Source organism: Euphorbia lathyris, chromosome 8 (assembly GCF_963576675.1).
Source record: "Euphorbia lathyris chromosome 8, ddEupLath1.1, whole genome shotgun sequence".
NCBI classification, from domain to species: Eukaryota; Viridiplantae; Streptophyta; class Magnoliopsida; order Malpighiales; family Euphorbiaceae; genus Euphorbia; species Euphorbia lathyris.
This window is the reverse complement of record NC_088917.1, coordinates 14,109,014-14,130,790: the sequence shown is the minus strand read 5'-3', so window position 1 is coordinate 14,130,790 and position 21,777 is coordinate 14,109,014.

The following is a 21,777-nucleotide window of genomic DNA, read 5'->3' as shown; positions in this document are numbered from 1 at the left end:
CAAAAATGTATGTGTTTTATAATAATGTCTAAAATTGACCCAAATTATCAACGTTAGGGGTAAAATTGCTTTTGGTTACAAACGTTAGAGGTAAAATTGCACCATTTTAGACGTTAGGGGTAAAATTGCTCCTGATCCAAAACGTTAGGGGTATTTTTGCACCTTAACCCTTTATATAATTATTTACATATATATTAGTAAATTAGACTCTTCCACTTCCGGAATACCCATAACACCTCTATTTCTGTCCAAACCTTTCTTATTCTCATTTCAAATTCACATTTTCGAAAGCAAGAGCGAAGTGCGTATACCTTTTTCAGCGATTTGCGAAGACATAAAACGAATGATGAAGATAGGAAAATCTATAACGAAACAACTTCAGGATAAAAAGAAATCAAAGGTAAGTCTCCTCTATCTGTGTTGGTTTTAACATTGTTTATTTCAGATAGGTTTGTAGGATTTTGCATGGATTAAAGGTGTTATGTTTGGTTAGGGTTATAATAATAATTTTCGAACTCATTTGGTTGTATATGTGTGATTTATTAGTTTAGAACGTGTCATCCTAGATTTAGAGTTGTTCTGTGATAGTTCGCATTATATGGTTTTGCGTCGCATTTCATAAAATGCGAAGTGATAAATCCATAAACCCTCAACAAGAAATTTGCACATATCCAAATGCGATTACTATAATGATATGTGAATCTTTTTTCAGCAAATGGGATTCACATATGTCCAGATGTGATTACTGTGATGATATATGAAGCCTTTTCAATAAAAATGGAGTCGCATATAGCTAAATAAGATACCCAATACATCGAATGTGATTCACATTTAGTGTCAGAGATTAATATAAGATATATGATTGGACCTTAACTATAAGTTCGAGCTTTTAGTTCAATCAGTTCCATGACATGGTATGAGAGCCTCTAGGACCAAACGGTCGAAGGTTCGAGTCCTAGCAACCTCATTAATTTGGGGAATTAAAACACATGGCAGGATGAGCCTGTGTTGTGCACGCTACAAGCCCAATGGACATTTGCGTGTGTAAGTATGTCGGAGATTAATATAAGATATATGATTGGGCCTTAACTATAAGTTCTAACTTTTAGTTCAACCGGTTCCATGACATTTAGTTCCTGGAATGGAATTTTTCGGCAAATGTGAATAGTTTATCTCATTTTGGTACATAAAACTAAATTTATACTCTTAAAAAAACCTTAAACTCATTTTAATACTTTATCTCAATCTTTAAATCTTGTTAACTATTGCATGATTGACTAGATTAGTTTCTCTTGTATATATTTTTTATTAGAAAAAATTACAAAATTGGATCAAATGGGAGACTCATTTACATATTTAACCTATTACATATCTAGACTATTTTTGTGTGACTTTTCCAAAATAGCCTTAATATATATATAAACACTTAGAAATTTTTTAGCCTTTCTTCTTTCTCCCTCCCGCATGACTTCGCAGATTTCGAAATATGCGAAGTCTGCAAAGATAATGTTTGGTTCAGTGGATGATTTTAATTCGCAGATTTCGCATATTGTGAAGTCTGCAAAGATAAAAGACGTGTTTTTAAGCATTTTATATTTTCGCAAACTTCACATATTACGAAATTTACGAAGTGGTATATAACAAAAAATACATAACAACAAGGGATTCTAACATTAAAATCATAACATTATCAAAATTTACAACAAGATTGCAATAATAATAACATTAAAATCATTAAATTATCAAAATTTACAATAAGATTGCCACAATAACAACATTAAAATCATTTCAAAGTTAACGTGACCAATCTTGATGGAAATTTCTCCCTGTATCAGAAGAGAATCCAAAAAAAATTTCTCCTCTGCATCCTAGTACACTGACTGCTTGAAAGAGATGTTATGTATTCAACCACCTTCAGAAAAATTTAATCGTGTTAGGAAGAAAAATGACGATTTGGCTTCGTAAAAAGAGGATTTCGCGAAGTCTGTGAGGAGAAATGTGACGATTTTACTTCGCGAAAACATATTACGCGAAGTCTACGAAGGTAAAAATCATGAACATTTCTTTTCGCAAACTTCGCGTAATCTGTTTTCGCGAAGTAAAATCGTCCGTTTCAGACTCTTTTTCCTCGCAGACCTTCGCGAAACAGATTACGTGAAATGATTTTCTAGAAAAAAAACAAAGAGAAAACAATTGATACTTACTTTTTTCCGTCTTCTACTATTAAAATCGTCAATAACCATATGATAAACGATGAAAATAATGTAAAACAACGATTTCTTCGATCCGCACAAGAAGAAAGAAATCAAGAGACGAGCAGAAACATGAAGATGAAGAACCATGACTTAATTTTTTAGCAATAGAAAGATGAAGAATCAAGAGATGAAGAGAGGAAGAAGAGAAAGACATGGTGATGAAGAGAAATGATGTCGATTTCGCAATATAAAGGAAGAGAGGAAGATCAAAGGTTTGGGAATCTCCTGGGAAGAGAAACCGTCGTGCGCCAAGGAAGAAAAAGGGGAGGAGGGAAGATGAAAGGTTGGGATATTTTGGAAAAGTCACACAAAAATAGTCTAGATATGTAGTAGGTTGAATAAATGAGTTAAATATGTAAATGAGTTTTCCATTTGACCCAATTTTATAATTTCCCTTTTTAATATTTTAACATTTGAAAATATTGTTATTATATTTTTCTATATATATATATATATTATTTTATATTATTTTATATTTTTTTCTTCTGTGTAGTTTTTTTGGTAGAAACAGAAAAGGAAAAACAAGCAACGAACAACTAACCTGGGATTAGCTTGGTGTAGGCTACTATTACTTTGTTATAAACAAAGTAAAGTTGACGTTGCTTTCATGACCATTGATTTAATAGTAGAATAAGTTTTAGTTGTGATGGTTCCAATTAGTTCAAAACTGGATAACTGTTTCATCCGGTTAAAATTCAATTATGATCAAACTTTTCTTTTTTAATTAGCTCCTTCCGTAATTATTTTTCTCATTGCACTAGTTTCCTCTTCCCATCACAAATCTTTGGATTTTCTTCATTGGAGTTTGATAAGTGGTGATTCTCATCCATTCACAAATTGGCTTCAACTGTTAAACAAAAAAAATGAAATTACTAATTTTGGCTAAAAATACATAAACTAACTTCAACTTTAAACTAAAAAAAGTGAAAATCACTAATTATGAAAAAAATCAGGGTAAATTACACTCATGGCCACTGAACTTTACCCATATAATATTATGGTAACTGAACTTCAATTCTTAACAGTATGGTCATTGAACATTACACTTTTTAACATCGGTGGCCACTCAACGTCTCAAAATCGGGTCATATTCATTTCGCAGGCCCAGCCCATACTTAGACCTATGGTCTAAGATCGGATGAGACCCGAATAAAGGAAGCGGGCGCAGCGAGTAACCGCCCCGAATTCCTAAACGGAGCATCAAGACTCCCACTCAGAACCACGTTCGTTGCCATGAAAACCACGAAAGGGACATGGCCTAAAAAGGGGGAACCGCCCTCAGAACGTGGCCCACTAAGGAGTAACCGCCCTTGACGGTTACCTAAAAAACACCTATAAAAGGCCTTAAGAACGAGGGAAAAAGGTACGCTCACAATTTTTCCCGCAATACTATTGTCAAATTACCAACCTTCTTATAAAAACTGACTTGATCGTCGGAGAGTTTTCCCGGAGATCCTGTCTCCGGTTCTGTTTTGCAGGTAACTCTGGCAGAGAATATCAAATCGGATCCGGCAAGTTATCATTGGTGCGGTGAGCGTGGACCTTTTTTACCAACATTTGGTTAAAGGTACGCGAAGAACATGTCAGAACCATCACGAACGACCGGCGTTACCACTAGATCAACCAGTATGAACTCCAGGGGACCACGGATTGCGAATTCGCAACCTGCAAGTACACAGCCTGTGGTGCCTAGCTCATCGGGTCCTTCGGGACAATTGAGTCCCTTATTGGAAGTCCAAGTGCAAACTGAGATGGAAATGTCCAATAGTGATTTCGTGCAGATGGCAGGACAAGTCTTGGCTTCGAACATGAGCCAGGCGGCTGGAGATCGAATGATTAATTTACTAACTGCCCTCGCCGAACATAATACCGCCGTGGCGGCTGCTCCTCAAGAACCTGTGGTTATCTCAACACAATCACCGACTATCCCTGTCATATCGGCCCTCCCGCAGCCATCTCAGGCGCCAAATCAAGTGGGCCAGAGTAGTCGCACAAACCCACACAGCCACCCGAGCAACTACTCGCACCCAGATCTCATTACGACGATACATCCGACCTGGCAGCCATCCCAACCGTTGCCAGGAGTGCAAGGCACTCTTCCGCTACAGCAAGTGGAACCTTTTCCTCATAGACATTCGGAGTTGATGACTCCTGGGCGAGAGCACACATGGAACTTTGATCCTATAATGGGACAGCAGTTAGTCTCCCAACAGGCACACGTCTCAACACCGATGGGCGGATGGATGCCACCCAGAATTCACCAGCAGCGGATGGAAGAAGTCCGACGAATACCCGATATTGACTTAGAAGATCAATTACGAAGCATGATGGAGCGAATGGGGTACTCGCCTAGGCCGAGAGCAGAGGTCCAGAGCGATTCACCTTTTGCCCCTTCGTTGCGGGAATTCATTCCAGATCACAGAATCAAAGCGCCCGCGATACCTAAATACTATGGGGATCCAAATTCTGATCCTGAGGCTCATGTCAGGAACTACAGAGAACTAATGGATGTTGCAGGAGCGAGTGAAAGCATCATTTGCAGGTTATTCTCGACAACTTTGGGCGGAGCCGCATCTGATTGGTTTCGATCTTTACCCGCAGAATCTATTCACAATTGGCATCAATATAATCGGGATTTCTGTGCGAAATTTGTGGGCTGTAAAACAGCGGATGTGACGGATAGGCAGCTGAAGGAGATCAAACAGAGGAACTATAATTCCCTAAGGGAATTTGTTGTCGCATTCAACGATATTCTAGTGCGATTGCAAAACCCGGATATCGTGAGCATCCGCAACATCATGGCAGATGGAACCACAGATTGGAGTATGCGGGAGGAAATCATCCGCAACAAGCCGCGCACAGTGGCCGAACTCATGAAAATAGCAAAGGAATTCATGGAAGTGGATGATGTCAACAGGGAACATAGGGCTCAAACCCGGCGAGAAAGAGATGCCGCTAGATCCACTTCAGACAATCGGCGCCAGACCCAGTCCAAAAGTAATTTTGTTCGAAGAGGCGATCGCCCCTTTCAAAGTGGCGGATATCAGACACCATTAAACACGACTCGCCAGGAGGTGTTACTTTGGATCGAAAAGAGTCCCCTGAAGAAGGATGTGCGGTTCCCCGAGGTAAAAGGTCGAACCAGTTTGGGGCGACATCCTAACAAATATTGCAGGTTCCACAGATTGAACGGCCACGACACGAACGATTGCTATGAATTGAAGAAGGAGATTGAAAGGCTGATCGAAAGGGGCAAGCTGAATCAATTTGTACGAAAGGAGACTAGTGACGAGAAAGCAACGTTACCACATGAAGAAGAGGCAAGGCCCGAAAAGAAGCAGAAAAAAGGAGTGATAAACGTGATAGCCGGAGGGATCTATGAGCCTCCAACAAAAAGAGCTCGCCGTGAACAGCGAAAAAGCAACACTCATAGGGGGGATGCCCTCAATTACTCATTCGCGCGAATCACGGAGCCGCATGCGGATGCTTTGGTGATTACAATGGCTGTAGAAGGATGGGACGTCAAGCGGGTCCTTATTGATACTGGCAGTTCTTGTAATGTTATTACTCGGACTGCATTCAACAAGTTGGGAATTAATGACGAGCGAGTGGAACATACATTCATGGATGTAACAGGTTTTGGGGGTCAATCCTCTCAAACAAGTGGACAGGTGGTGTTGGAGGCAGAAATGGGCGATAAAAAGCTAAAATGGCGAGGTGATTTAGAATTCGCAATTGTTGATCTCCCATTGGCCTACAACATAATTCTGGGACGCCCATTCCTGTCAGAAACGGAGTCGCTCATCTCAATGAAGCATTTAACATTACATTTACCAACACACCAAGGGCGAGTCATAGTTGAAGGTGATCAACTTGTATCTCAACAGGCCTATACATTGTCACTGGAACCAAAGCCAGACGAGGAAGATAGGGTAGAGGAGAAGTTGCCAGCGGAAGCATTGGGAGAAACAGAACTATTCGTCATCTCAAGCGACAAAAATGTGCGAACAGCGACGGGCCTCCCTGAAGAAACGAAGAAAGCCATTGCCGAGGTGCTGGTCCAATGTGAGTCGGCATTTGCCGCCCCAAATGAAATACTGAAAGGAATAAGTCCAGACGTAGCAACCCATCGTTTGAATGTAGACAAAGGTGCAACCCCAGTGCGACAGAAAAAGAGAGGACATGCTCCTGAGCGGCAAAAGGCGATTGAAAAAGCAGTGGCGGATTTGCTAAAGTCAGATGCAATTCGAGAAGTCACCTATCCGGAGTGGTTAGCCAATGTGGTGCTAGTCAAAAAGCCAAATGGAACGTACAGAATGTGCGTCGACTTCAAAGATCTGAACAAGGCATGTCCGAAGGATATGTATCCGCTTCCTAACATTGATATATTGGTAGATGGAACTGCAGGATATGAAGCTTTATCATTCACCGACGTGAAATCCAGTTACCATCAGATACCCATGGAGAAGGCGGATGAAATCAAAACATCGTTCATAACTCACCAGGCGACTTATTACTTCAAGGTGATGCCCTTTGGATTGAAAAATGCGGGAGCAACATACCAGAGGATGATGAACAAGATATTTTCAGACAAATCCGGCGAGAACTTCTCGATCTACGTTGATGACATGATCATCAAAAGCAAGAAAATGCAAGACCACCCGCAGGATATCAAAGAAATCCTGGAAGTGCTAATCAAATATGGCCTCAAATTGAACCCAGAGAAATGCACATTCGGAGCAAGAGCGGGAAAGTTCCTGGGTTTCATTGTTAGCGGCAAGGGAGTTGAGGCGAATCCCGAGAAGGTTAAAGCAGTAATGGAGATGAAAACGCCGAGGAGCATAAGAGAAGTACAAAGACTAAATGGGCGGTTGGTGGCATTAGGGCGATTCATATCATGCTCAGCTAGGAGATGTCTACCTTTCTACAATTCCATCACAAAATCCAAGTCCTTTGAATGGACGCCGGATTGTCAAGAAGCATTCGAGGGGATAAAGCGATTACTGTGTTATCCGCCCTTAATGAGTAGGCCGGAGGATGGAGAAGATTTATTTCTCTACGTATCCGTCACCAATATGGCGATATGCACTGTGATGGTGCGAGAAGAAGAAGGGCAACAATATCCAGTGTACTACGTGAGCAAAATCCTGAAGGATGCAGAACTCCGGTATTCGAAGTTGGACAAAATGGCCCTCGCAGTGATAACCACGGCGGCTAGATTGAAACCATACTTTCAGGCGCATACTATCATTGTGAGAACTGGCATCCCAATGCGAAAGGTATTACAGAAACCTGACGCATCCGGCCGGTTGATGAAATGGTCAATTCGCCTGGGAGAATTCGATATTCGCTATGAAGGGAGACCAGCGCTAAAGAGCCAAGTACTCGCCGATTTCGTGAACGAATTCACCTGGGATGACGATGAATGTCCGAAGGCACAAAAAGAAGAGTGGAGCATGTACACAGATGGGGCATTATCTACAGATGGAGCTGGGCTGGGAGTCGTCATCAAGGGCCCGGAGGTTATTCGCCTGTGCTATGCAGCAAAATTAACTTTCAAAACTACCAATAATGCCGCAGAGTATGAAGCAATGATATGCGGATTAAAGTTGCTCAATGAACTCACCCCAGAAAGAGTGGTAATCTACAGCGATTCCAAACTCATGATAAACCAGATCACAAAAAATTATCTGGTGAAACAAGAGGAGCTAGTAAAATACCATCAGGTAGTCGGCAGATTGACACAAGAGTTAACGCACAAGGGAGTCGTTTGGGAGATGGTGCATGTTCCGCGAGGCCAAAATGCAAAGGCTGACGAATTGGCAAAAGCAGCGGCAAGTAGAGAACCATGGAGTTAAAAGGCATGCAATTTGGAAATAAAATCGGCACCAGCATTCGAGGTCGATCAGATTATGGTCATCGAAGAACTGGAAGACGATGAAGATTGGCGGATGCCCATTCGCCAATATCTGGAGCAGGGAGATTTACCGGTTGATAAGAGCTTAGCCAGAAAGCTAATTGGGCAGTCAGCTCGATACTCAATTCGGGATGGAACTTTGTATCGGAAATCATACACATGTCCATGGTTGAAATGCATTAGTCGCAACGAAGGAGACTACGTGCTGCGAGAATTACATGAAGGAATTTATGGCGCGCACGAAGCTTCGGCGGCGTTGGCAAGAAAGCTCAAACTGATGGGATACTACTGGCCCAAGGTGGTGGAAGATTCCCAGAAGATGGTTGCGGAATGTCACAATTGTCAAATACATGCGAATGAAAAGCATGTTCCCGGAGCCGAACAAATCGCTATAATGACGGCGTGGCCATTCGCAATATGGGGAATCGATATAGTGGGTCCATTCCCAGAAACGACAAAGAAAAGGAAGTACTTGATAGTCGCAGTTGACCACTTCAGCAAATGGGTAGAAGCGGAGGCAGTAACCGCACAAACACCTGAGCGAATGATCGAGTTCTTACGAGAGAACATTATCATGCGATTTGGAATCCCGCAAAAGCTTATAACCGACAATGGCACCCAGTTCAACTGTGCCAAGTTCAAAGCATACTGCGAAAGCATGGGGATCAAAAATCATTTTTCTTCCGTAAACCATCCCCAATCGAATGGTATGACGGAGGTTACCAACAGGGCCATGATTCAAGGCATCAAGAAGCGGCTAGAAGACAAAAAAACAGGTTGGGCGGATGAGATACCCCATATGTTGTGGGCATACAGAACCTCTGTAAAGGCAGCAACAGGCGAAACACCTTTCTCGTTAGTTTATGGAGCCGAAGCAGTCCTACCTGTTGAAATCAAGTCGCCCACAGATCGGATAATTTATTATTGCGACACATAAAATCCTATCAACATTAGAGATGCTTTGGATTCTGTGGAGGAACGAAGAGAAAAAGCTTACATGCGAATGGCAGTATACCGCAATAGAATCAAGAAATATCATGACAGAAGAATGCGAAAAGTAATAATCAACGAGAACGACTTGGTCTTAAAAAAGCGGATAAAATACAATCCAGAGATGGCAAAGGCAAGCTGGGCGTCAACTGGATCGGACCATACAAAGTATCCAAGAAGCTGGGCCCATCCACTTTTGAAATAGAAGAAATGAGCGGAAAGAAGCTCCCGCGCACCTGGAATCTAGAGAATCTACGCCTATATAAAAAGGCCGAGTAGTTCGAGGAAATGACGAGTACTCTTTTTCCTTTTATGAGTTTTTCCCATTGGGTTTTCTGATAAAAGGTTTTAATGAGGCTTTGATCCCACACAGTTGGTGTACCTATGTAATAAACCTTTTCTCTTTATCAATAAAGGTATTCAATTATTACATTTATTCAATATGTTACGCCCGAATGCGGATTGTTCTTAAAAACACATAAATGTGTTGCCTATTAAAGAAAGGCGGATGCATGATTACGCATCACTCGCAAAACCCTTAGGGTTAAACTCAAAAAACACATAAATGTGTTGCCTATTAAAGAAAGGCGGATGCATGATTACGCATCACTCGCAAAACCCTTAGGGTTAAACTCAAAAAACACATAAATGTGTTGCCTATTAAAGAAAGGCGGATGCATGATTACGCATCACTCGCAAAACCTTATGATTAACCTTATAATTATATTATTTTCGAAAGAAAAATAATAGAGTAAGGCATAAAATTAAGCGAATAAACGAGTACTCAAAAATTACAAAAAGGGTTTGGCCACCCTAGCGAAAGCAAAAATTACTATGAAGAATTACAAGTATGAAGTCGGCAAAAGGCAAGGATCATACATGAAAATAAAGTGACAATAATCGCACGTATAGGCAAAGCGGCAAGTGAAAGAAAATTAATATATACGGGCAGTTTGTTACATACAAAAAGTCCAAATATAAATTAAACTATGCTACAGCTTCCTCTCCTTCACCCCTATTGCTTTCCTCGCCTCCAGCGACTCCCTCATCTCCTCCAGTGGGCGGATCTACTTCAAGCGAATCCTCAACCCTCGAATCAATAACTGCTTCAGAGGGCGGTACCTCTTGCTCAGGCTGAGAGATGTCCTGCGGTGCCCCTTCTTCCGCATTCTGGGTAGGGATCTCGCCGATAATTGGAGATTCCTGAAAACTCTTCCAATCTAAGAGGAGTACCTCATCCATATCAGCATCCTCGGCTTCCAGCTTGTCCCACTTCTCAGTTAAATCCTTTTCAGGGATGGGAACCTTGGGGCGGTTAAGTACGAGACCCTGATGTCCATGCTCATAAGCGGCATGAATCCGCTCCCCATACCAGTAGATGCGGGCACCATCTTCAGCCAGAATTTCCTCAGCCCTCTTCTTTTGTGTCTCCTTGGAATCAGCTAGATCATCGAGGGCCTTTCGCAGCTCATCGGACTTAGCCTGAAGAGATTTAAGAGCCTCCTCCTTCTCGCTCACAGCCTTCTGAAGGGCGCCTTCTAGGACCTTCACCTTCCCTTGGACATCATCATAAAGCGACTTCTGAGTCGCCAATTCAGTACCAAGACCTTCCAACTCCTTGGCTCGCTCGGCATCCCTTCGGAGAATGCCCTCAGCGAAATTGATAATCTGCATATAAAACGGCTCACGAATAAAAAAGGGCGAATAGAAATAGGCGGTTACAATGGACACAAGATCCTTGAAAGAGAATGACAAGCAACAATATACCTCTACAGAACGCTTCTCGATCCCCTCCACAGCGGTAGGGAGCGGTACTTGTTCGCATACACGGGAAGCAGAGGGAAGCCGCCCGAGGACATTGCATATGGAAGAGACAATGTCCTTGCAAGAAAAACTCACGGCCATGCCAAAGGTCCTAGTCCACCATCCGCTGATGTCGGGAATTGGCTGCAAAGGCGTAAAGAAAAATATCAAGAGAACAGCAGATAGCTCATGAGGAAAAAAGTAGCAATATAGAAAGAGGGAATAGATCAGGATACCTCATGAATTGGGGTACTGCTCTTTCCTTTGGATGAGGCGGATACGGGTGTACCGCCAACAGTAAGGGACACGGAGGTGTTCTTCTTCTTGGGACGAGAAGACTCTATATCCGCACTTATCTTCCGCTTCCTCATCAAAGGAAGATCCTCGGAGGCAGAAGCGGGACCTTGTGAAACGGAGGCCCTTACAGGAGAAGCCGCCTCAATAGAAGGAATCGTTCCTCCAGAAGAATCCGCCCCTACAACGGAGGCAGTTCCCGCCATCCGCTTCTTCCTTCTCGCTAGGGCTTTAGCCTCCCGATCTGCAGCGATTTGAGATAAAGGATCACCCCTGCAAAGGGTTAAAAGAAATCATCAACTTGGAAATAAAAAGTACCTTGTACAAAAACGCGATAAGGGATATAGACCACGCGATCCCCCTCGCGGTAGGCAATCGCTACTCGGCTCCTTAGCATATGGAAGGCCTGATCATACGTCCATACAAAAGGAGGGGTACTCTTCAGGAACTTGATGACGGCGGATTCTTCCTCGCTGGGATAACCGAAGTTCAAACTCTTCACATTGGGCCGGCCCCAATGGCGAAGGAAGTTCGGATTTCCCTCATTAAACTTGATAAAAAAGTAAGAGCGATCCCACTCGCGGATCTTGTTCAGTTTCTCGTCAAAACCATAGTATCCGCTCTGGCGGATGAAAGTGAAATACCCCGCCGAACTCTTGAAATGATGAAGCTTGGAGAAATTTTAAGCGAGAAAGGAACCTCCAAACAATCCGCCAGAAATTTATCCAGGGTCAAGTCGGCCCATCCATTTGGATGTAACTGCCCGGGTGCGATTCCGTAACCGCCGAGGATGGAAGCAATCTCATCCGCCAGCGGATAAGTGAAGCCGCAGATAATCTGGGCGACGAAAATGGTGAAATACCCCTTTGGATAATCGCCCGGTCCTCTATCCTCCCCGAGAATGATGGTCTCGAGACCTTGGAGCCAAGGATATTGCACCCGCAAATCCTCAATGGTCTCGCGACAAACTAGGCTTCCCGACCTGTCCCTCTTTGGTAACAAACGGGGGGTTGGGACAGGTGGCGGAATCAACTTCTTAGGGTCAAAACCTAGACCCTCGTCGGTTGTATTCGCCAGGTGGAGGAAGTCAGCGGGGTGGGAATCAGACCCATGAGAACTGGTTGAAACTTCATCAACCATCTCATCAACTTCATGAGAAACCTCGCGGACGTAGCTCTCATCGAACGGTGCGAAGTCAAGGTCGGGGTTCGACATGTTGAGGAAAAGAAATAAACAGAAGTAAAAAGCTGAACGAGGTACAAATTATGAAGAGGAAAACTTACATGGGAAAGACAACACAGAGAAATGATGGAAATAAGAGGTCAACGCCGGAAAAGAAATAACGAAAGAGGAAAAATTCACAAGTTTTTGAATTTTGAATAGACAAGCAAAAACGAAGCGTCCCCTATGAACAGACCCTAAAGGGCTCTTGTATCAAACTAAAGGGGAGGCATGTGATGACCCGCGAGGCTAAACCGGGTCATATTCATTTCGCAGGCCCAGCCCATACTTAGACCTATGGTCTAAGATCGGATGAGACCCGAATAAAGGAAGCGGGCGCAGCGAGTAGCCGCCCCGAATGGGACCCGAATAAGCGGAAACGGGTGAAGCGAGTAACCGCCCCGAATTCCTAAACGGAGCATCAAGACTCCCACTCAGAACCACGTTCGTTGCCATGAAAGCCACGAAAGGGACATGGCCTAAAAAGGGGGAACCGCCCTCAGAACGTGGCCCACTAAGGAGTAACCGCCCTCGGCGGTTACCTAAAAAACACCTATAATAGGCCTTAAGAACGAGGGAAAAAGGTACGCTCACAATTTTCCCCGCAATACTATTGTCAAATTACCAACCTTCTTACAAAAACTGACTTGATCGTCGGAGAGTTTTCCCGGAGATCCTGTCTCCGGTTCTGTTTTGCAGGTAACTCTGGCAGAGAATATCAAATCGGATTCGGCAAGTTATCAAGGTTTGACTAAATTTACATAACCTTGTTATTTTAGGAGAAAAAATCCACAAACCTTGTGAAAATTAGAGTTTTACGTAAAACCTTTGAGCTTTGCATAAATATTTTATTTTTAAATATAATTTATGTATAGTTTGACTAAATTTAGGTAACCTTTTTATTTTAGGAGAAGAAAATTCACAAACATTGTGAAAATAGAGTTTTACATAAAACATATGAATTTTACGTATATCTTTTATTTTTAGATATAATTTACGTAAGGTTTGACTAAATTTACATAACCGTGTTATTTTAGGAGAAAAAATCCACAAACATTGTGAAAATTAGAGTTTTACGTAAAACCTTTGAACTTTACGTAAATATTTTATTTTTAGATATAATTTACGTATAGTTTGACTAAATTTAAGTAACCTTTTTATTTTAGGAAAAAAAATTCACAAACCTTATGAAAATAGAGTTTTACGTAAATCCTATGAATTTTATGTAAATCTTTTATTTTTAGACATAATTTACGTAAGGTTTGACTAAATTTACGTAACCTTGTTATTTTAGGAGAAAAAATCCACAAACCTTATGAAAATTAGAGTTTTACGTAAAAACTTTGAACTTTACGTAAATATTTTATTTTTAAATATAATTTACGTATAGTTTGACTAAATTTAGGTAACCTTTTTATTTTAGGAGAAAAAAATTCACTAACCTTGTGAAAATAGAGTTTTACTTAAAACATATGAATTTTACGTAAATCTTTTATTTTTAGACATAATTTACGTAAGGTTTGACTAAATTTACATAACATTGTTATTTTAGGAGAAAACATCCACAAACCTTGTGAAAATTAGAGTTTTACGTAAAACCTTTGAACTTTACGTAAATATTTTATTTTTAGATATAATTTACATATAGTTTGACTAAATTTACGTAACCTTTTTATTTTAGGAGAAAAAAATTCACAAACCTTGTGAAAATAGAGTTTTACGTAAAACCTATGAATTTTACATAAATCTTTTATTTTTAGACATAATTTACGTAAGGTTTGACTAAATTTACGTAACCTTGTTATTTTAGGAGAAAAAATCCATAAACCTTGTGAAAATTAGAGTTTGACGTAAAACCTTTGAACTTTACGTAAATCTTTTATTTTTAGATATAATTTATGTATAGTTTGACTAAATTTACGTATTTTTAGACATAATTTACGTAAGGTTTGACTAAATTTACGTAACCTTGTTATTTTAGGAGAAAAAATACACAAACCTTATGAAAATTAGAGTTTTACGTAAAACCTTTGAACTTTACGTAAATCTTTTATTTTTAAATATAATTTACATATAGTTTGACTAAATTTACGTAACCTTTTTATTTTAGGAGAAAAAAATTCACAAACCTTGTGAAAATAGAGTTTTACGTAAAACCTATGAATTTTACATAAATATTTTATTTTTAGACATAATTTACGTAAGGTTTGACTAAATTTACGTAACCTTGTTATTTTAGGAGAAAAAATCCATAAACCTTGTGAAAATTAGAGTTTGACGTAAAACCTTTGAACTTTACGTAAATCTTTTATTTTTAGATATAATTTACGTATAGTTTGACTAAATTTACGTATTTTTAGACATAATTTATGTAAGGTTTGACTAAATTTACGTAACCTTGTTATTTTAGGAGAAAAAATACACAAACCTTATGAAAATTATAGTTTTACGTAAAACCTTTGAACTTTACGTAAATCTTTTATTTTTAGATATAATTTACGTATAGTTTGACTAAATTTACGTAACCTTTTTTATTTTAGGAGAAAAAAATTAATAAACTTGTGAAAATAGAGTTTTACGTAAAACCTATGAATTTTACGTAAATCTTTTATTTTCAGACATAATTTACGTAAGGTTTGACGAAATTTACATAATCTTGTTATTTTAGGAGAAAAAATTCACAAACTTTGTGAAAATTAGAGTTTTATGTAAAACATTTGAACTTTACGTAAATATTTTATTTTTAGATATAATTTACGTATAGTTTGACTAACTTTACGTAACCTTTTTATTTTAGGAGAAAAAAATTCTCAAACCTTGTGAAAATAGAGTTTTACGTAAAACCTATGAATTTTACATAGATCTTTTATTTTTAGACATAATTTACGTAAGGTTTGACTAAATTTACGTAATATTGTTATTTTAGGAGAAAAAATTCATAAACCTTGTGAAAATTAGAGTTTTACGTAAAACCTTTGAACTTTACGTAAATCTTTTATTTTTAGATATAATTTACGTATAGTTTGACTAAATTTACGTTATTTTAGGAGAAAAAATTCACAAACCTTGTGAAAATAGAGTTTTACGTAAAACCTACGAATTTTACGTAAATCTTTTATTTTTAGACATAATTTACGTAAGGTTTGACTAAATTTACGTAACCTTGTTATTTTAGGAGAAAAAATCCATAAACCTTGTGAAAATTAGAGTTTGACATAAAACCTTTGAACTTTACGTAAATCTTTTATTTTTAGATATAATTTACGTATTTTTAGACATAATTTACGTAAGGTTTGACTAAATTTACGTAACCTTGTTATTTGAGGAGAAAAAATCCACAAACCTTGTGAAAATTAGAGTTTTACGTAAAACCTTTGAACTTTACGTAAATATTTTATTTTTAGATATAATTTACATATAGTTTGACTAAATTTACGTAACCTTTTTATTTTAGGAGAAAAAAATTCACAAACCTTGTGAAAATAGAGTTTTACGTAAATCTTTTATTTTATCAGTCCATATGTTAAATATCTAACATATTGTTTAGTTCTCGTATTTTAATAATATATTATTTAGTTCTTATTTTTTATTTTGATCAACAATTTTGTCACTTAAATTTTTAAATTATTGAACAGATTAATCCCTCTATAAGGGACTAAACTGTTGAATTGAGCTAAAATTAAGAACTGAATAGTGTATTATTAACATATAATGACTAAATAGTGATTAGATTAAAATATAGGGACCCGTATATTATTTACCTTGTAATTAATAATCTTTAAAATTTCCATAATTAAATATTACCTGCTATAACAGGTTACCTTTTTTATTAATTTTTATTAATCTTATTTGTATTAACACATGTCCAATTACTATTAGATACTAAAACAAAGTATGATTACTTTTTTTCCAATAAAGTAACCATAGAATTTACCTATCAGAGACTTAATATCCAGAAATCTAGGATGATGTGCTCTAAGAATATAAATCCGAGAATTTGTAAAAGATTATGTGATTTGTCTGGTATTCCTCTTACTAATTCTCTTGGGAAGTATCTGGGGATTCCTCTCCATAGTGAGAGAGTGTCTAAAGTTTCTTTTAAAGATACTTTGGACAAAGCCAATACGAGGTGTGCCACGTGGAAAGCTAAGACTCTCTCCCTCGCTGGCCGTCTGACTTTAATTCAATCTGTGAATTCCGCTGCTCCCAACCACATCATGCAGGCTTGTCAGCTTCCGAATCCTGTGCTTAATGATCTTGATAAGATTAACCGAAGGTTCCTGTGGGGGGAAGCTGCAGAGGGAAGAAAGATCCACCTGGTGCCTTGGAGTGAGGTTTGTCAGCCCAAAGATTCAGGGGGTTTGGGCATTAGGAGAGCTAAGGATAATAATAAAGTTTTATTAATGAAACTCCTTTGGCGTATGTGGCAATGCCCCTCCTCTCTCTGGGTTCGCCTTCTTTATGGTAAGTATCGAAAAGATAAGATCTTTGGGGGCCCGAAAGAGAGAGTTATCAATTGTTCCTTCCTTTGGAAAGGGCTTAGCGCCGTTTTTGCTGAGTTTTGCTCGGGGGTTGGTCTGGATGTGGGTAATGGTAAGTCCATAAGCTTCTGGTTTGATACCTGGATTGGGGATAAACCTTTAGTGGATGTGTGCACTTCCCCCCCGCCTAGTGATATCCAAAACTGGAGGTTAGCCGATGTGGTGGACTCTGAAGGGGACTGGGTTTGGCCTAAATTTGATTCTTTCTTTAGCCTTGAGACTCTCCTTAGAATTAGAGGAGTGAAGGTGAGTAATCAAAAGGAAGACATGGATAAGCATTGCTGGGCGCTGACTAACAATGGAGTCTATTCTTGCAAATCTGCCTTTGAAGCTTTTTCCCTTAACAGGACTGATAATCCCTCGGATATTTGGAAGACCATTTGGTCCCTTAAAATCCCCTACCGCATGAGGAGCTTCCTGTGGCTGGGCGTTAAAGACAGATTACTTACTAACTCAGATAGATACAGAAGGCATTTGGCGACCTCTGGAGCTTGCGGTAGATGTAGAGGCCATGTTGAATCGTTGTGCCACGCTCTTAGGGATTGCCCTAAGAGTGAAGAGGTTTGGAAGAAAATTCTCCCTCATCATACTTTCTCTTCCTTCATGTCCCATTCTGTGAACGACTGGTTCTCAGATGGTATTAGGGGAAAGTTATTGTCTTATATGGAGCATGGGGACATTTTCTTTGCCATTATCTGTCATCAAGTGTGGAAATGGAGGAACGAGGAGATTTTTGATAATAAAGCTGTGCTTTTGCCTAACTTAGCTGAGTTCTTCTTGAAGAAACTCTCCTCTATTATTGATAGTTTCAAAGGTGAGTCCCTTGCCAGATCTTCCCCGAGTAGTGATGTCCACCTCGTGAGCTGGAGCAGGCCGAGAGAGGGGGTTGTGAAGCTGAATACTGATGGTTCCTGCCTCAATAATGGTAAGATTGCTGCCGGAGGTGTTCTTAGGGATGTGGGAGGCGCCTGGCTTTCTGGGTTTACCCAGAATTTGGGTTTGGGTTCTTCATTCTCTGCGGAGCTCTGGGGCATTCTCTCTGGGATCCAGCTGGCGATTAGGCTGGGTGTTAAGAGGCTTTCTGTGGAGTCAGATAACTTGGAGGCCATCAATATGATTTTGGGTAGTCATGTCATGGGTCTTCATAGCCGCAACCTTATTAAAGCTATTAAGAGGCTTAGCCCCTCATTTGATATCCTTGAGTTCAGCCACATTTTCCGGGAGCAGAACCGTGTTGCAGATCACTTGGCGGCGGCAGGCCATGAGGGGGTGTTAGGTGTTTCTACCCTTACCGTTCCCCTATCGCTCTTTCTCCTCTTCTTTTAGAGGATAGGATTGGGTTTAGCTTTCCTAGACTAATCCCGGTGTAGTTACTTGTTTTGCTTTGCTTTCCTTTCATTTTCTTAAAAAAAAAATAAAAAATGTTATATTTTTAATTGCTTAATTTTTTTTATATATAATATAGTTTACTATTATGTCTAAAAAACTTATTCTTCCCTCTAAAATATTTATGTTAATCTATCTCCAAGCATCATATATTTATTATATACCACTTTCAAAAAAAAATGTAGTAGAGTATCTAAACTTTTTAGGAGTTATCTTATTTCTTGATTTGTGGACCCACAAATTTGTGGGTAAAATTAGGTGATGAAGCCCTAATTAGTATTTGATTTAATAAACCATACTTATCTAGATTAGAGTATCATGTATTAAAGTGTGTGTTGTTAAACCCAGCCCCAAATTTCCACCCCTAGCCCTGTGAAACGAAAATACCCTTTCATGGGTTTTGGGGAGGAAAAAGCTATTTTTTTTGCTCTCCCGACACGCGGGCGTATGACTATCACGCCTCACCGTGTGGTCGGGCGTGATCGCTACACGCCCGACCACACGGTGAGACGTGGGGCTATCACGCCCGACCACACGGTGAGGCGTGATAGTCACACGCCCGCGTGTCGGGAGAGCAAAAAAAATAGCTAGTCCGCTATTGAATTAAATCCGTAAATACCTGTTACGTAAAAAAATTAGTCCGTTGTTGAATTAAACCCGTAAAAAAATTAGTCCGCTAGTCCATATCTAGACGACGGGACGGATTTTCCCCCGATAGTAGGCCGCTCCGTCTACAAAATTACACTAAATTAATCTAAAAATTTAACATATAAATTATAATCGAATTAATATCAAAATTTCATATATAAATTAAACCCCAAATTAATGTAAACATTTAACAATTTAATTAAAACGAAATATAATTTTTTTTTTAAAAAAAACATTTCAAAAACCCCTCGGGCGTATGAACATCACGCCCGAACCATAGGTCGGCGTATGAACATCACGCCCGACCTATGATGCGGGCGTATGAATATCACGCCCGACCTATGGTGCGGGCGTGATAGCCTCACGCCCGAACCACAGGTCGGACGTGATATTCATACGCCGGAACCGTAGGTCGGGCGCGATGTTCATATGCCCGACTGCGATTCCGGCGTTTTAAAAAAATCACCCACAGATTCAATTTTTAATTTAAATTAAAAAAACAAAAACGGTAAATCTTATTATTTTCGCTTTCCCTTTACGGTTGTTGTTACACTCCATGTTTTGGTTCACAAATTAGTCCGGATTTGATCAAAGAGTGTGTAGGGTATTTGAGAGGTTTTGTGTTTTTTCAAATTTTGGGTAAAGGGTAGTTTGGTCTTTTTACGGGGCTAGGGGTGGGAATTCATGGCTGGGTTTAGTAATCCACATTAAAGTCGAAAAGACGTAAAAACTTCGAATTCATATTTAATCTATGAGAAAAAATTAATCGAAAAAACAATGTACTTCAATGAATGAAATTGCAACGAAACTAAATTTGAAGAATTAAAATCAATTACAGAGAAAAATGTATTAAATTAAATTTAACGAACAGGTGATAAAAGAAAATTAATGTAAGCTTGCTAAATTGACATTGGAAGTTTTAGAATTGAGTCTTAGTTGTGTGTAAATTTCTCTCTAATGCTAACTCTTCTATTTATATTGAGGTTATATGTCCAAGTAATTATACTTTTCATGTAACGACCCCATTTGGAGTGGATGGCACCGGGGTAGAAGGACTGAGCAAGGAACGGCTCTAAGGGATGGCGCTGGAGGTAGGAATTAATGAACCGAATCCCACATCGGAAATAGAGTGGGAGTGATTGGAGCTTATTAGTAAGATGAGAATCCAATACATGCAGACGCGTTTTAAAGCCATGAGACCCAATGTGTTGGATTTGAACAAAAACGAACAACATCTACATGGTATTGGATCGGAGTATTACATTCCATGTTTGTGAGACTGCTTTTTGACTCAAAACTACTTGAAACCATTTTCAACTGAACTCACGTCCAACCCAACCAATTTTTCCAAAGTAATTTCACATGTGTCAACTCAATTAAATTAACTAATTAATGATTAATTAATCTAATTAATCATAATTTATTAATTTATGTAAATTATTTCATTAGGCGAGAAAAATTATTAACTAAAAAATTGGTCCTAATAAAAATAGTGTAACAATTTCCCTCATGTGTTTAATTAATAAAATTAATAAATACATGTTGATCAAAATGAAAATAAAAAAGTTGGAAGACCAATTAACATTTTTGCTATAAAAGTTACAAATTGAGAAAATCATCTTATTGTCCCATTTTCATTCTCTAGGATTCTCCGGGTTTTTTTTAATGAGATTCAAGTAAATCTTCCTAATATCATACTTTTCTTGATTTTCTTTTCAATTTCTTCAACTCCTTATTCTCTCTAAGCAAAAGAAACTTTTTCTTAATCCTAAGAACTGTAGAAGCAATTAATTGAGAGGATAAGGGAAATAATTTTTTCTGTTATCTCTTAAATTTCTTAACACTTATATGAAAGGAAAATGAATCATTTCATTGATATAAATCTTATAAATCTTGAAGAAGTGTTACAGGAAGAAAAGGAAAGAGATGAAGACTCTTGAGTTCTTCATCTAGTTTCTCGAATACAGAGAGAAGAGAAAAAGTAATTAAAACTAACCTATACTCACCTATTTATATTAACAACCCTTACATTGCAAGTGAGCTGTGTACATAGCTTTTACAATAAAGTCCCTATACTATTGTACTCATAAACACAAATGTAGAATCAGTTACAACCAATTAAACCAAAATATATATAGTAAGTACATGGGAGAAAATTATCACAAGACTATAATTAATCAACAATTAATCATGTATGTTAACATCCCCCCTCAAGCTGGAAGATAAACATTAATAACCCCTAACCTTTGTAACTGAAATTTAAAAGCAGGTGTATGAAGCGGTTTGGTAAAGAAGTCAGCTAGTTGTTCATTAGATCTAACTGGAAGCAAGTGAACATTTCCAGCTTGAACCTATTGTCTAACGTAGTGGCAGTCCAGTTCAATATGTTTCGTTCTCTCATGGAACACGCTATTTTTAGCAATGTGAATAGCAGAAACATTGTCACAGTATAGAGTCGGAGGATGCGATTCTATCATATGTAGGTCGTTAAGTAAGTATTGAAGCCATTGGACTTCGCCACAAGTGAGGGACATAGCCCTGTATTCGGCTTCCGAAGAAGACTTGCTAATAGTTTGTTGCTTTTTTGATTTCCAGGATATAAGTGACTGTCCTATAAACGTGCAGAAACCCGTGATTGATTTCCTGGTTTCCGTGCAATTGGCTCAGTCAGAATCAGTATATGCTTTGATATGAATATCAGAATTGGCATAAAGCATAATGC